Raw genomic sequence first — 14,329 nt, 5'->3', positions numbered from 1 at the left:
GAGACTAAGTAAATGAGCTATCTGTTGATGCATTTTGTTGAAGAGCTGATGGTTGGGAGAGAAGTACCTGTAATGAACAATAAAGATATTTGCCCGGTCAAGGGTCTTCTAGACTATAAAATGTATAAAATAATGTGAAACAAGGTGTGTAATTTAGACAATAAGATGTGTGGAAGTAAGTGGTTTTGGTTTTCAGTTTCCAAGCTGTAAAAGAGGGTGGAGGTTTTGTTCTCAATATACTCAAATCTTCCCTAGTCTTGGGGTAAGTAAATAGACAAAATTTCACTAAGGTGAATTACTCCAAACTGGATTTCCTAGATAGCATTATTCTTGAACTGCCATTCATGTTTTTCTTGGCCTTTAATTTCATTAACTTGCAGTCATTGAAAATTTTCTTTCTTTCCACCTGAGAAAATTTGTTTCCAAGGCAAACCATTCAAGATCACAGTAATCCAAGTCTGTGCCCCAACCACTAATGCCAAAAAAGATGCAGTTGAATGGTTCTATGAAGACATACAAGACCTTCTAGAACTAACACCCCAAAAAGATGCTCTTTTCATCATAGGGGACTGGAATGCAAAAGTAGGAAGTCAAAAGATACCTGGAGTAATAGGCAAATTTGGCCTTGGAGTACAAAACGAAGCAGGGAAAAGGCTAACAGAGTTTTGCCAAGAGAACGCACTGGTCATAGCAAACACCCTCTTCCAACAACACAAGAGAAGACTCTACACAGGGACATCACCAGATGGTCAACACTGAAATCAGACTGATTATATTCTTTGCAGCCAAAGATGGAGAAGCTCTATACAGTCAGCAAAAACAAGACTGGGAGCTGACTGGCTCAGATCATGAAGTCCTTATTGCCAAATTCAGACTTAAATTGAAGAAAGTGGGGAAAACCACTAGACCATTCAGGGATGACCTAAATCAAATCCCTTACAATTATACAGTAGAAGTGACAAATAGATTCTAAGGATTAGATATGATAGACAGAGTGCCTGAAGAACTATGGATGGAGGTTTGTGACATTGTACAGGAGGCAGTGATCAAGGCCAATCCCCAAGAAAAAGAAATCCAAAAAGGCAAAATGGTTATCTGAGGAGGACTTTAAAATAGCTGAGAAAAAAAGAGAAGCAAAAGGCAAAGGAGAAAAGGAAATATATACTCATCTGAATGCAGAGTTCTAAAGAATAGAAAGGAAAGATAAGAAAGCCTTCCTAAGTGGTCAATGCAAAGAAATAGAGGAAAACAACTGAATGGGAAAGACTAGAGATCTCTTCAAGAAAATTAGTGATACCAAGGAAACATTGCATGCAAAGATGGGCTCGATAAAGGACAGAAATGGTATGGACCAAAGAGAAGCAGAAGATATTAAGAAGAGGCAGCAAAAATACACAGAAAAACTATGCAAAAAAATATCTTAATGACCCAGATAACCACAATGGTGTGATTACTCACCTAGAACCAGACATCCTGGAGTGCGAAGTCAAGTGAGCCTTAGGAAGCATCACTACAAACAAAGCTAGTGGAGGTGATGGAAATCCAGTTGATTTCCTAAATCCTAAAAGATGATGCTGTGAAAGTGCTGCACTCAATACGTCAGCAAATTTGGAAAACTCAACAATGGCCACAGGACTGGAAAAAATCAGTTTTCATTCCAATCTCAAAGAAAGGCAATGGAAAAGAATATTCAAACTACCAGACAACTGCACTCATCTCACATGCTAGCAAAGTAGTGCTCAAAATTCTACAAAACAGGCTTCAATAATATGTGTACCATGAACTTCCAGATGTTCAAGCTGTATTTAGAAAAGGCAGAGGAACCAGAGATCAAATTGCCAACATCTGTTGGATCATGGAAAGAGCAAAAGAGTTCCAGGAAAAACATCTACTTCTGCTTTATTGACTATGCCAAAGCCTTATGACTATGTGGATCACAACAAACTTAAAGAGAAGGGAATACTGGAATACCTTACTTGCATCCTGATAAAATCCGTATGCAGGTCAAGAAGCAATAGTTAAAACTGGACATGGAACAACAGACTGGTTCCAATTTGAGAAAGGAGTACATCAAGCCTATATATTTTCACCCTGCTTATTTAACTTATAGAGAGAGTATATCATGAGAAATGCCAGGCTGGATGAAGGGCAAGCTTAAATCAAGACTGCCAGGAGAAATATCAATACCCACAGATACGCAGATGACACCACCCTGATGGCAGAAAGTAAAGAAGAACTAAAGAGCCTCTTGAAAGTGAAAGAGGAGAGTGAAAAAGTTGGCTTAAAGCTCAACATTCAGAAAACTAAGATCATGGCATCAGGTCCCATCACTTCATGGAAGCAAATAAATGAGGCAACAATGGGAAAAGTGAGAGACTTTATTTTCTTGGGCTCCAAAATCACTGCAGATGGTGACTGCAGCCATGAAATTAGAATTTGCCTTACCCTTTGGAAGAAAAGCTATGACCAAGCTAGACAGCATATTAAAAAGCAGAGATATTACTTTACGAAAAAGGTCCATCTAGTCAAAGCTATGGTTTTTCCAGTAGTCATGTATGGATGTGAGAGTTGCACTATAGAGAAAGCGGGGCACCAAAGAATTGATGCTTTTGAACTGTGGTGTTGGAGAAGACTCTTGAGAGTCCCTTGGACTGCAAGGAGATACAACCAGTCCATCCTAAAGAAAATCAGTCCTAAATATTGACTGCAAGGACTGATGCTGAAGCTGAAACTCCAACACTTTGGCCACCTGATGCAAAGAACTGACTCACTGGAAAAGAACCTGATGCAAAGAACTGACTCATTGGAAAAGACCCTGATGCTGGGAAAGATTGAAGGCAGGAGGAGAAGGGGACAACAGAGGATGAGATGGTTGGATGGTATCACCAACTCAATGGACATGAGTTTGAACATGCTCTGGGAGATAGTAAAGAACAGGGAAGCCTGGTGTGCTACAATTCATCGGGTCACAAAGAGTCGGACATGACTGAGGAACTGAACTAGACTGAAGAAAATAAATCTTGTTTTAGTCAGGTAAATTAGATACAATTGCTGTTGGTCCTATTCTTCCTGGTCCCCCAAAGCATATCTCACACAAAAGCAATGCAGTTGGTACTCTGGATCCACAAGTGATTGTTTCCAGGACCCACCTCCATGGTCACCAAATCCCTGGATGCTCAAGCCCCTAGGATAGAAGGGCTTGTCTCACATACTCCACAGCAAACAACCTGAAATCCTTAGTTTTATGGACAAATCCTCTACTACTAGTCTCTTTCACAGTCACGTCTGCCCTGCAGAAAAAGGAACAACTAGAGCTGTGTTGGAATCAGCTCATCCAGGTGGCACTAGCAGTAAAGAACCTGCTTGCCAATGCAGGAGACACCAGAGACGCAGATTCAATCCCTGCATGGATCCCTGTGTCAGGAAGATCCCCCGCAAGAGGAAGTACACCTCACTCCAGTGTTCTTGCCTGGAGAATCCCATGGACAGAGGAGCCTAGTTGCAGAGAGCTGGACACAACTGAGTGCACACCAAGTAGCCAAATAATAGGTGTGTTGGAATCAGCTCACAGTGGTTTATTTCAGCCAATTGTCCATTTTATCAGCTTCCCTGGTGGCTCAGAGGGTAAAGCACTTTTATCCCCTCAACACTGTAATTCAGTAACATCAGGCTGGTAGCTTGAAACTGGCCATGGAGTATTTATTCAATGGAAACCAGAAAACACTACAAATCAGGGCTTATTTTTTTTCTTTTTCTTTTGGACCATCACTTGTTAAACATTTACCACTGCCCACTAGAAACAACACAGGAATCAGTTGTATGACTTCAATTCAAATTCAAGCCGAAATACCATGATCATTTTAATTAAAGCAATTATTGTTTCCTTTGGGATGGATTCTGTTTTGAATGGAAACGTATACTAACAATTTGTTTCAGATTAGACATGAGGGAATTGAACCGCCATTTTATTTTTCCGTTTATCCAAGGCACCAACACTCAGTAGGCATGTTCTATTTCCTCAGAAACTTCTCAGTAGAGGCTGCAATTCACTAAGAGCTGCTGGAGCTAGCATTGCTTAATGTGTGCTTTAAATTTTATCTCATTTACAGAGTCAGTATATGCTCCTAATCCATGACTTAAAATCTGACAGCTTTATCGAGCGTCATTAGAGCTGGTGTTTTTCAGTCTGTTAATCTCACTCAGCTCTGACTTCCTACATAATAACTGGAAAACACATTAGGAATGGCATATTTATGTCTGTGGACACAGTTGATCAATCCGTCTAGGCTGTGGGGAATGCTGACTAAGGCATACCAGGTAAATAACTTGAAGGCTGTATACTGAAGTCAGAAGGGTCTGCAGCATGGAGCTCTGATTTTCATAATCTCGAATGGTTCCTGTAGTACAAACAGATGTGGCAAGAATTTGGGTCTAATTGTGTGAGGACTCTTGACAGCATTTCCCTTATTTCATTCTGCAATAAGAATTATTAAGGAACTGTATTTACATAATAAAGGAACTTCAATTTCCAATAGTAAGAGCTAACAATTACATTGTGCTTACTATGCCAGGCTTTATGATATAAATGAGTTAAGCATAATATTTTCCTCCTGACTTTACCAAAGGAGGAATCTGAGTCATGGAGAGAATAAGAGAATAAGTCATGGAGAGAATAGCCAATGTCACTCAGCTATAATTAGTGGCAGAACTGACTGGACCATTCGTATCTGACCTGGTCTCTCACTGGAAATGCCCAGAGTCTTACTTCATAAGATACCATTTTTTTGTTACCTTCAAATACAGTAGAATGAGAGAGAATGAGAATGTCTAAAAACATCTGAAAGTGAGCTGAGTATTTTTTTTTCCTTTTGATTCTCAAGTCCAAAAAAATGAAGTATTTAAATTTTTTAAGAGCAAAGAAGTGAACATGCCATTTCTGTCGTACCAAGAATATTTAAGAGCTCATTCTGTGTACATGTTATGTACAAAGTGCTTTGTATAAAATAGATAACAACAAGAACTACTGTAAAGAATTTTAATTTTTTAAAAAGGAGCTCATTCTGTTTTAAAGTTTCATTTATTAAAAGACTCATCTAACCAGCCAAATTTAGATGACCAGATTTTGGTGACAGAAATGTTTGGTCTGTTTTTTCTCGGCTCAAAGTTCCCAAAGGGCAGTCGCTGGGAAATCCAGCAGCTCAAAACTGCAGCAGGTGTGTGGCGTGCTGCTTCACTGGATTTTAACACAAATTTTATGTCTCAGTTTATGTAAGAATATGTTGATCAGCTCTGTCTTGGTAACTGAATGAACAGAGAACTGCTCATCCACATAATCAAATCTGTATATAAATAAGTGAGCTATTTTAACAGCCTCATGCAGGCTGACAAAAACAAAGATGTCTATAATTTAAAGGCCCACCCTCAGACCTTTAAATGATAGGGGGATGATTATCCATCCAACCTGGACAGCTCCTATTCAGAAAAATAAGATAAATCCTTGCCCAGGAATCTACATATGCTATATTCATAAATATTAAAATATAACTGAATATTTAAGGCTAAGGATATAGACAAATCAAATCATGGAAGACACTTCAGGGCTTCTGTAAATTTAGCAAGTATGTAAGAAGCAGTTTTGATTTAGGCTTAAAGCTCAGATAGGTCAATGAATTATTATAATTTTTTGGTTTACTTTTCCTACCATTTAATGTCAAATGTTACACTCAGATTTATTAAAAAATGAATGCAAACATACGTAAGGGATGATGAAATAAGTTATGTGGAACAAGATATGCTATATCCAAAGTTAAAGTATTCTCTTCTAAAGCTTTCATCATTTTTATTTCAACAGACAAGATGTCCCATAATATTCTCATATCATTTACATTTTAACTTTATCATTACATTACCATACATCATCCCCTTTATTTTCACCCACCAAAACTGGATTTATTCAATCAACATAGTCTATCTTTCCAGTACCTTCTTCCCTACTTATCCGCATATGTTTATCTACCAATCCATAACCCCAACATTTTGTAGAAATTTTGCCCACTCCTCACATGTGTATGCTCAGTCATGTCCAACTGTGACCCCATGGACTACAACCTTCCAGGCTCCTGTGTCCATGGAATTCTCAAGGTAAGAATTCTGGAATGGGTTGCCATTTCCTCCTACAGGAGATCTTCCCAACCTAGGGATCAAACCCACATCTCCTGTATTGACAGGTGGATTCTTTACCACTGAGCCACCTGGAAAGCCCACCACTCTTTAAGGTCCAGTCTAATGATACCCTTCCTTTTTCTTTTTCCTTTGGTCATGACTACTCTCCTTCTTCTGAACCCTCTTATCTCATCCTAAGTACCACATCCGACTCATCTTTCTATCCCCATTATGCCTAAAATTGTAGCTTGCTCATGACAGAGGAATAATTATTTTAAATTAATTCAACTTGATAAATGAGTAATTTGTTTTTAATTAGTTTATTTTAATTGGAGTCTAATTACTTTACAATATTGTATTGGTTTTGCCATACATTGACATGAATTAGACATGGGTGTACATGTGTCCCCATCCTGAACCCCCCCTCCCATCTCCCTCCCCATCCCATCCCTCAGAGTCATCCCAGTGCACCGGCCCTGAGAGCCCTGTCTCATGCATCGAACCTGGACTGGAGATCTGTTTCACATATGACAATATACATGTTTCAGTGATATTCTCCCTCTCCCACAGAGTCCAAAAGACTGTTCTTTACATCTGTTCTTTGCTGTTTTGCATATAGGGTTATCGTTATCATCTTTTTAAATTCCATATATATGCATTTGTATACTGTATTGATGTTTTTCTTTCTGACTTACTTCACTCTGTATAATAGGCTCCAGTTTCATCCACTTCATTAGAACTGACTCAAATGAATTTTTCTTTAATAGCTGAGTAATATTCCATTGTGTATATGTACCACAGCTTTTTTATCCATTCGTCTGCTGATGGGCATCTAGGTTGCTTCCATGTCCTGGCTATTATAAACAGTGCTGCGATGAACATTAGGGTACACGTGTCTCTTTCAATTCTGGTTTCCTCAGTGTGTATGCCCAGCAGTGGGATTGCTGGGTCGTAAGGCAGCTCTATTTCCAGTTTTTTAAGGAATCTCCACCCTGTTCTCCATAGTGGCTGTACTAGTTTGCATTCCCACCAACAGTGTAAGAGGGTTCCCTTTTCTTAAATGCATCTAAAACCACTTAACTCACTGTGGATTGATATAAAGTGACTGGTATAATATCATTTGGTATATAAAATAAAAACGGTAAGAACGAGCATTAAAGATATTTAGGATTTGTTCTTGACTGTCTGTGAGAGGCTATGCTATTTCATGCTTTGTCAGTATACCACCCCTGAGCATTTCTACACAAGTTAAACGAACACTTGAGCTAGAAACTTACTGTTGCTTGTGTCTATGTATCAGGACCACTAACACTTGCACCCTTCAGTCTAGTATTAGGACAGCAGAAGTAGAAATGTAAGCTGAGTGGCAAGAACCATCGGGAGTGAGTCTCCAGAGAAAGGCAGTGAGAGCGAAAGAACCTTTCTTTCTAGGGGCTTTACATAACTGACCTTCAGCAGAAGCACAGTACTGATGACCGATGGACACAGTGAGGGGAGTAAGGGAAAGGCTTTACCTATGATGTTTAAGACAAACATACAGGAGCAGATATAGCATGTGAGAAGAGATTAAAAGAGTTTGCTGTTGTTATTGTTGAAGAATCATTCTGGGATCGTCAAACCCCACTCTCTTCATGATAATGAAGAAATGTAAGTAAAGGATCTATGCTTTTCTTGAACGTATGCCTTAATTACATAATAGTGCTTCTCAAGTTTGTATCCTTGACAGACAGAAAGACGTGGGGCATGACTTTATTAAGTTTTTAATTACCCAAATAGGACCACAAAGAAACACTTAGAAGCTAAAATAGAAATGCACTCTCCTTCCCTCAACTGACACAGCCTCCCAGAGAATCCAATAAACTCCCAAATACACAGAAAATGGTCAGCTGCTATGAATGAAAGTGTCAGAGAAAACTTTACCTGCCTCCCTACATGCTTTATTCCACATGTAAGAGCATAGAGTTTTCTCGGAATATATGTTTTTGCAGCACCTTCTTTGAAGCACAGAGAGACAATAGGGATTTTTTTTTCCCCATGCTCGGTATTTTGAAAGGGATTGTAAATCTAATTCTCAGTCTTATGTGGCTTCCTCTTAATACCTGAATACTCACACGTAAGTTTCAAAAACATACTTCTCCACAAAAGGATTAGTATACTGACTCCCACCGCACAGACCCTCAAGCAGTGCCTGTTTTATTTACGATATTTTAGGACTGTGCAAGTTCTTCCCAACACAACTGTCTAACAAACTTCGCTGCTTGTTTTCAGGGATCACACTGCTTTAGTACAGATTTTTCCCCTGCATATATATTCAGTGCTTCCTCACCCTGGCCATCAGCATGTGCACAGCTTTCTTCCCAGATCATAATTCATGTCATCACCTTTTCTGCTCCTCAGTCACCTCAGAAGATGGCTGCTCTGTGGACCTTGGCTTTCGAGTCAGTATCGAAGAAAAAGGATTCTACACAGAGAACTTCCATTCAGCTGCATGGGTTTTCCGAGGGGATGATGGGAATCCTGAAGACAGTCCCAGATGTCTTACCAAAAAACCCCGACCAGTAGCCGGTAAGGACCTCACAGTTACAATAAAATGCATATGTCTTAGAGAATCTGTAAGCAGGCTAATCTCTAAAGTCGGCAAACTTGCATGCTGAGAGAAGCATTTGGAAAGAAGTGTGAGTGTGTATGTACATATATGCGTGTGTATGTGTATATAGAGAACCTTCTCAATATTGTGAAAGATTCTGAAGCTATTAAAATAATAACTGTCTTAGGAACCTATTCCAAAATAGACTAATAATTCCAAAGTTGGAATAAAGATGAATGTAGGAAGAGTCTAGAGTCTTTTTCATTCTACAAGTAAAAAATACTGTTATAAAAAATGTACTGAAGAACACAAACAAGCAGCAAATCATTTATTGCTCCAACACTGGACTATGACCACTTTATTGTTTCTGCCTCATCTTTTTAATATACATAGGTCTAGTCCTGTTTTCAAATGCATACAAAATATGCATCTCATATTCTCATGTATACTGCTGCTGCTGCTGCTAAGTCGCTTCAGTCGTGTCTGACTCTGTGCGACCCCATAGACGGCAGCCCACCAGGCTCCCCCGTCCCTGGGATTCTCCAGGCAAGAACACTGGAGTGGGTTGCCATTTCCTTCTCCAATGCATGAAAGTGAAAAGTGAAAGTGAAGTCGTTCAGTTGTGTCCGACTCTTGGCGACCCCATGGACTGCAGCCCACCAGGCTCCTCCGTCCATGGGATTTTCCAGGCAAGAGTACTGGAGTGGGATGCCATTGCCTTCTCCTTCATGTATACACTTTGATATAAAAGGAAAATCCCCAACCAGTAGCTGCTAAGGATTCTACAATTATTCAATTAAATTCTATAGCCTGACATATTTAATAATATAATTATTTAATAATTATACTTTCATTTCATAAAATAAATATTTTCATGTTTTTAAAATGTCATTAATAGTCTGATAGTTTCATGATGTTTTTTAAAGAGATTAAAATTCAGTTTACTAAAACTGTATTTCCTTAATGGAATAATAGCATGGTGATTTTTTTAAAAAAACTATACCTGAATAACAAATTTAAGAATGTGAAATTACTATTTCAATCTAATCTTTGCTGCAAAATTTAAGCTGTAGAGCGTTTATAAACTTTTATAAACAAAGTATAAATAAATTACTTTGATGAATAGTAAACAATGATTCAGATTTAAAATAATGTTTTAAATTAATTTTACAATCATGCATTCAGCAAACACCATTCCTACTATGGTCCAGGCACTGGGGGAAGCTACTAAAGATACACAGACGTAACAGGAGTGAGTAGGAGAGATTTCTATAAAGAGGTACTTAAATTTTCAGTACAGGCATCAAAATGTGTCTCGTTTCATCCAAATCCCATTTATGAGACATGAGTAATTGTTGTTACGCATAAGATCATCATTTGCTTTATCTGTAGAGGAAAATAGAGCCTCTTAATTTTTTCTTTTAAATATGAAAGTCAGCGTTGGAGGATTTTAATGAGGAAAAGTCGTAACTCTAAGTGAATTCCTGTGTACACGCATAAGACAATGCAAGGTTTGTCCACTGCACATTAAGAATACTTGTTTATACTCATCTCATAATATGACTTAATTGAGATTAACCATTCACTGAAAAGCATGCAGTATGAAACTTTAATTCTAAAACTTAAGGAATTTAGAGTGGAATTTTTGAAAATTAAAATGGATGCCGAGGAGCTGCATGTAAGTCAATGAAATTAAAATACTTCCTCATATCATACACAAAAGTCAACCCATAATGGCCTAAAGACTTGACTAGAAGACACGACAAATAAAACTCCTAGAGAGAACACAGGCAAAACATTCTCTGACATAAATTGTAGCACTATCTTCCTAGGTCAGTCAGTCTCCAAAGGCAAAAGAAAGAAAAGCAAAAACAAATAAATAGGACCTAATCAAATTTATAAGCTTTTGCACAGGAAAGAAAACCATAAATAAACCAAAAAGACAATGTATAGACCAGAAGAAAATTATTGCAAACAATGCAACTGTCAAGGAGTTAATTTTCAGAATATACAAAAACATCTCATTCAGCTCAATAACCAAAAAAATAATAATAATAATAACCGAATCAGAAAATGAGCAGAAGACCTAAACAGACATTTCTCCAAAGAAAACATGAAGATGGCCAAAGGGCAGATGAAAAAACGCTCATCGTCACTAATTATTCAGTTCAGTTCAGTTCAGTCGCTCAGTCGTGTCCGACTCTTTTCGACCCCATGAATCGCAGCACGCCAGGCCTCCCTGTCCATCACCAACTCCCAGAGGACACTCAGACTCACGTCCATCGAGTCAGTGATGCCATCCAGCCATCTCATCCTCTGTCGTCCCCTTCTCCTCCTGCCCCCAACCCCTCCCAGCATCAGTCTTTTCCAATGAGTCAACACTTCGCATGAGGTGGCCAAAGTACCGGAATTTCAGCTTTAGCGTCATTCCTTCCAAAGAAATCCCGGGGCTGATCTCGTTCAGAATGGGCTGGTTGGATCTCGTTGCAGTCCAAGGGACTCGCAAGAGTCTTCTCCAACACCACAGTTCAAAACCATCAATTCTTCGGCACTCAGCTTTCTTCACAGTCCAACTCTAACATCCATACATGACCACTGGAAAAACCATAGCCTTGACTAGACGGACCTTTGTTGGCAAAGTAATGTCTCTGCTTTTCAATATGCTATCTAGGTTGGTCATAACTTTCCTTCCAAGGAGGAAGCGTCTTTTAATTTCATGGCTGCAGTCACCATCTGCAGTGATTTTGGAGCCCCCAAAAATAAAGTCTGACACTGTTTCCACTGTTTCCCTATCTATTTCCCATGAAGTGATGGGACCAGATGCCATGATCTTTGTTTTCTGAATGTTGAGCTTTAAGCCAGCTTTTTCACTCTCCTCTTTCACCTTCATCAAGAGGCTTTTTAGTTCCTCTTCACTTTCTGCCATAAGGGTGGTGTCATCTGCATATCTGAGGTTAAGAGAAATGCAAATCAAAACTATAGTGAGGTATTATATCACACCAGTCACAATGGCCATCATTAAAAAGACTGCAAACAATAAATGCTGGAGGGTATGTGGAGAAAAGGGAACCCTCCCACACTGTTGGTGGGAATGTAGAATGATTTAACTACTGTGGAGAACATTATGGAGTTTCCTTAAACAACTAAACATAGAGCTACCATACGATCCAAGAATCCCACTCTTTGGCATATATCCAGAGAAAATTCTAATCTGAAAAAAATATATGCTCCCCAATGTTCATTGCAGCACTGTTTACAATAGCCAGGACAAGAAAGCAACCTAAATGTCCCTCAACAGATGAATGCATAAAGGAGATGTGATACACAGACACACACAGACACACACACATACACACACAAAACGAGATATTCAATTCAGTTCAGTTCAGTTCAGTCGCTCAGTCGTGTCCGATTCTTTGCGACCCCATAAATCGCAGCACGCCAGGCCTCCCTGTCCATCACCAACTCCTGGAGTTTACCCAAACTCATGTCCATCAAGTCGGTGATGCCATCCAGCCATCCCATCCTCTGTCGTCCCCTTCTCCTCCTGCCCCCAATCCCTCCCAACATCAGGGTCTTTTCCAGTGAGTCAACTCTTCGCATGAGGTGGCCAAAGTACTGGAGTTTCAGCTTTAGCATCATTCCTTCCAAAGAAATCCCGGGGCTGATCTCGTTCAGAATGGGCTGGTTGGATCTCCTTGCAGTGCAAGGGACTCTCAAGAGTCTTCTCCAACACCCCAGTTCAAAACCATCAATTCTTCGGCGCTCAGCTTTCTTCACAGTCCAACTCTCACATCCATACATGACCACTGGAAAAACCATAGCCTTGACTAGACGGACCTTTGCTGGCAAAGTAATGTCTCTGCTTTTCAATATGCTATCTAGGTTGGTCATAACTTTCCTTCCAAGGAGTAAGTGTCTTTTAATTTCATGGCTGCAGTCACCATCTGTAGTGATTTTGGAGCCCCAAAAATAAAGTCTGACACTGTTTCCACTGTTTCCCCATCTATTTCCCATGAAGTGATGGGACCGGATGCCATGATCTTTGTTTTCTGAATGTTGAGCTTTAAGCCAACTTTTTCACTCTCCTCTTTCACTTTCATCAAGAGGCTTTTGAGTTCCTCTTCACTTTCTGCCATAAGGGTGGTGTCATCTGCATGTCTGAGGTTCTTGATATTTCTCCTGGCAATCTTGATTCCAGCTTGTGATTCTTCCAGCCCAGCGCTTCTCATGATGTACTCTGCATATAAGTTAAAGAAGCAGGGTGACAATATATAGCCTTGATGTACTCCTTTTCCTATTTGGATCCAGTCTGTTGTTCCATGTTCTAACAGTTCTAACTGTTGCTTCCTGACCTGCATATGGGTTTCTCAAGAGGCAGGTCAGATGGTCTGGTATTCCCATCTCTTTAAGAATTTTCTACAGTTTATTGTGATCCACACAGTCAAAATTACTCAGTCACAAAAAGAGAATGAAATAATGCCATTTGCAGCAACATGGATGGACCTAGAGATGGTCATACAAGTGAAGTAGCCAGAGAAACGGAAATACATGATGCTGCTTACATGTGGAATCCGAAAGAATGATACAAATGAATGTATTTACAAAACAGAAACTGACTCACAGACATAGGAAACAAACTTATGGTTAACAAAGGAGAACAGAGGGGAGATCAACTGGGTGTTTGGGAGTAGCAGATACAAACTACTATATTTAAAATAGATAAACAACAAGGTCCTTCTGTATAGCACAGGGAACTCTGATATATTCAATATGTTGTAATACACTATCATGGAAAAGAATCTAAAAAGAATATGCATATACATATACGTAACTTAAGAAATATATATATAATATAAAAATTATATATATATAAAATTGTATAATATATAAAGTTTATATATAAATATATATAAAATATATATTTATATATATAATATATATTTTTTAAGTTAAATATATATATATATGTAACTGAATCACTTTGCTGTATGCCAGGAACTAACACAGCCTTGTAAATCTACTATAAAAAGAAGATGCTGAGAATCAAGCAATAAACTTTCTAAAATAAGAACCAAAATCTTCTATAGTTAACTTTTATTTGAGTAATAGCATGGCACAGGGTAAAAACACTAGGCTGAAAATAGGATTTTCAGGGTTAGGCTCTCTATTTGTTCGTTGATGTATTCTCCACACCAAGGACAGCGCCTATTTCATTACAGAAAGCCAACATATATTTGTTGCATGAATGTATAAAAAGTAATTTACTAGCTATGTGACCTTAGAAAATTCACTTATTTACTGTTATTATCTCTCTGCCTATCTTACAGTGTTATAAAATGTGAAATGACACAATATATGTGAATAGTGGGCTATTTTTATCTGTCTTGACTATTTCTATCTCCTATCCTTATTTTTTAATTTGATGGGAATTTTAACTAAATATTAAATACATATTCATACATGTCTGTTTATATTTATATATATATTTTATGTAAACTGCAAACAATTCCTATTTCATAATATACTAACTAAATTGACCAATATGTATTGACTGTTTGTGGCAGGCAGGTGAAAAGA

This window comes from Bos taurus, chromosome 7 (genome assembly GCF_002263795.3).
Source record: "Bos taurus isolate L1 Dominette 01449 registration number 42190680 breed Hereford chromosome 7, ARS-UCD2.0, whole genome shotgun sequence".
Taxonomy (NCBI): Eukaryota; Metazoa; Chordata; class Mammalia; order Artiodactyla; family Bovidae; genus Bos; species Bos taurus.
This window is presented reverse-complemented; position numbering follows the sequence as displayed.